This window comes from Chrysemys picta, chromosome 1, assembly GCF_011386835.1.
Source record: "Chrysemys picta bellii isolate R12L10 chromosome 1, ASM1138683v2, whole genome shotgun sequence".
NCBI lineage: Eukaryota > Metazoa > Chordata > Testudines > Emydidae > Chrysemys > Chrysemys picta.
In genome coordinates, this window is record NC_088791.1 from 65,244,469 (window position 1) to 65,247,789 (window position 3,321).

A 3,321-nucleotide genomic window follows, 5' to 3' on the forward strand; every position below is an offset into this window, starting at 1 on the left:
GTGACATGCTGCAGAGCTAACAAATGACATCCTAAGAGTAAGGTTGGAACACATTGTATGAATGCACTGTTACACAAAAAATGGTATTCCCATGCTATTACATGCCAATTCTTCGGAGTCAGAAGAGGGCCTGAAATCTATTGCTTTCTGTTTTCCAGTGCTGACCACTTCATTGATTTCACAGATCTGGGGTCTCTGTGGGATCTCTATGTGACTGTCGAGAAACAAAAATTATGCGAAATATTCCTGAAACACAGTGGATGTTCAGTGCTTTGTATTCTGGTGAAACTGATCAGGACCTTTCAGTTGATGTTAGAAATCTGTAGAATTTTTGGTTTAAGTTTTATGTGTGTAGTGGAAGCAGAAACAGAAGAAGTGTGGAATAAATCACATTGATATCACATTCTTTCATAGTTTAATATTCCAGCATTTCTCAAGTCCTCTGCTGTTTACACAGCAAACAGAAGACACTTTAAAAGCCCTTTACCCTAAAAAAGGAAAGTGGTATGTATCAATCACCATATGCTCCTTGTGGGCCAGATTCTCATGTCTTGCTGAGTTGTTCTGGGCATGAGGCCAGAGATAGGACAAAGGTGGCTTTAGGCCACCTTCACATGGGGCCAGCTGGGGCTGGTCCATTCCCTAGCATAAGAGCAACTTTGCGGCATCTCTAACTTACAATCATCTACCCAGGGTCCTAATGGGCTATTTTGATAGCAAGTGGTCATGGTGTAGTAGGGACACCCTAGCCAAACCTCCTTTTTTTCCATGCCTAGACCCTATGCTGGGCATAAGAGCATCCTGAAAACCTACAAACATTCGCATTTCCAGTGACCGGTAATGACGGAATCGAAATAGCAGGGACATAAGTAAAATGGAAAGGATTTAAATCAAATACAATTGGTGTCAGTCAAAGTGATTTTTCTTAGTGGCTGCCCTTTTCTCTTATATAAATGTTCTAAGAATGTAAATCCGTAATTACTCAGAAAATGGTATATTTATCAGTTTGATATAGGTTTTTTAAAATAAAAAAATGTCTAATAACCCTTTTTTTTTTTTTTTTTTTACAGATCAGCTGATTTTTAACACACCAGTCAGAATGCATACTTTAAATTGTGGTACACTATGCAACTCTTGCTTCACCACCACCATGTACCTCTGTCAAATAGAACAAGAGCAGCTGCATCATAAATCATTTGGTACAACATTAGTAAAGTCTTTGTATCAGGCCACAGTTACAGAATAAATGTTTCCCCCTTTGAAAATAGATTTCTTGCCTTGGCTTTGATGTTCAGTTTGATAAATGATTCGACTTTGCCTTAGGATTTCTGTGGTAGTGGGAAACAATTATTCCACAACAACATTTAATTTCATTGATATTATCTATTAATTTAATTGTATTTGAGGCTCGTGACAATCCTGAATTTGGAGGGGGGAGGGCAGGGGCAGCTCTATGGTTTTTGCCGTCCCAAGCACAGCAGTCAGGCGGGCTTTCGGCGGCACGCCTGCGGGCTGGCCACACGGATTCGGTGGCATGCCTGCAGGAGGTCCGCCGGTGCCGCGCCTTCAGCATCCCCACTGCCGAATTACTGCCAAAGCCGCGGGACCGGCGGACCTCCCGCAGGCATGCCGCTGATGGCAGCCTGACGGCCGCCCTCACAACAACTGGCAGGCTGCCCCCCGCGGCTTGCCGCCCCAGGCAGGTGCTTGCTGTGCTAGTGCCTGGAGCCACCACTGCGGGAGGGGAAGATGCTAAATTAACCTGTTACACATCAGGCTCACAATACCAGCAGCTCATTAACCTTAGGAAACACATTTCTACCTAAAGTAATATTTTTGCTCTTTGCTATTCTTCAATATTATTTTGACCATCTCAAGCGCTACTGGTAATGGGGAATGGGGCACCACAAGCAAATATACTGGGGAGTGTGCTAATGCAAATAAAAACACATTCCATGCTGGCATGCTTCCTGTGCACAGGAAGGCCCTGTGACCTTGTAGATAGGTAAATCAGGGGACAAAGGTACAAGCCAAAATTTCAAACAAGGCCTCTGAATCTTAGGGTATATTGGGCCAGATTTTCAGAGGTGTGACCACCTGCAGTTCCCAATGACTTCATTTGGAATGATGCATGCTCAGCACTTTGGAAAATTAGGCACTAAGTATTTTAAGTTGGGAGCCCAAAGTCACAGGCCACTTTTGAGAATTTTGGCTTAAATTGCTTAGAATCACACAGTAAGTCAGTGGCAGAACAGTAACAGAAGGCAGGTGTCCTGGTCAGCAATCCAATGCCCTATACATTATTATACCAGTCTGCCTACCAGTTTCCTATCTTCCACAGGCTACCTCCTGAGCTCTTTGCTTATCTTTTGCTGCTGAGGTGAATGATTCTGTGCAGGCAGCATCTTGCTTTGCATGTGAAATGTCCAACGTGCCCTCAGTCACAGAATTTTTAATAGTGCTAATGAGATTAATGCCCAGAATTTACTTATGAATATTTAATGCTGAATTCTACTAGGGTGACCAGACAGCAAGTGTGAAAAATCGGGACGGGGGTGGGGGTAACAGGAGCCTATATAAGAAAAAGCCCCAAATATCGGGACTGTCCCTATAAAACACTGGTCTACAATTTTTGAGAAGTCGTCTGCTTCAGAGATAAAATGTGCTATTTATTATGTATTTTGATGTGCTGAATTCAAATATGACAATTAAAACAACTGATCGGCTACTGTTTCTAAGATATTTAAGTTTTTACATTTTATGTCTATGTATATTGTGTAGTTAGTAGAGTTTTAATCATAAATTGTAAACCTAGGTCTTTTCATGTGTTTATGGTTGCTTTACATGATAATATTTCATCTGTCCTGTTTATGGAACACTTTAAAAATCAGCAAAAGGGTTATATAAATAAAATTTATTATGAAACAAAAGGCAAAAAACTATTATGTACATAGTTTAGTCCTATTCAGTGTCTACTCGGCGCTTCTTGGCTTGTCTCTTGTATTCATTAAATGGAGCATCTCTTGTCACTGTCCAGTAATAGTCTGCAAGCATTGATGGGCTCCATTTGCCCTGATAGCATTTCTCCATTGTTGCAATGTCCTGGTGAAATCGCTCGCCATGCTCGTCGCTCACTGCTCCACAGTTCGGTGGAAAAAAATGTAGATGAGAGTGCAAAAAATGTATCTTTAGTGACATGTTGCAACCCAGGCTTTTGTATGCCTTGAGGAGGTTTTCCACCAACAACCTGTAGTTGTCTGCCTTGTTGTTTCCGAGAAAATTTATTGCCACTACCTGGAAGGCTTTCCATGCCGTCTTTTC

General features: G+C 41.9%; 1 long non-coding RNA gene across 1 annotated transcript in view; it reads left to right on the forward strand.

The window, feature by feature from the left end:
• Positions 1-2,968, forward strand: part of LOC122174680 (uncharacterized) — a 52,461-nt gene extending 49,493 nt beyond the window's left edge. Inside the window, exon 3 of the long non-coding RNA XR_006176832.2 lies at positions 1,071-2,968. This is a non-coding gene — a long non-coding RNA (uncharacterized LOC122174680). The remainder of the gene's footprint in view (positions 1-1,070) is intronic.
• The last annotated feature ends 353 nt before the right edge of the window (positions 2,969-3,321 follow it).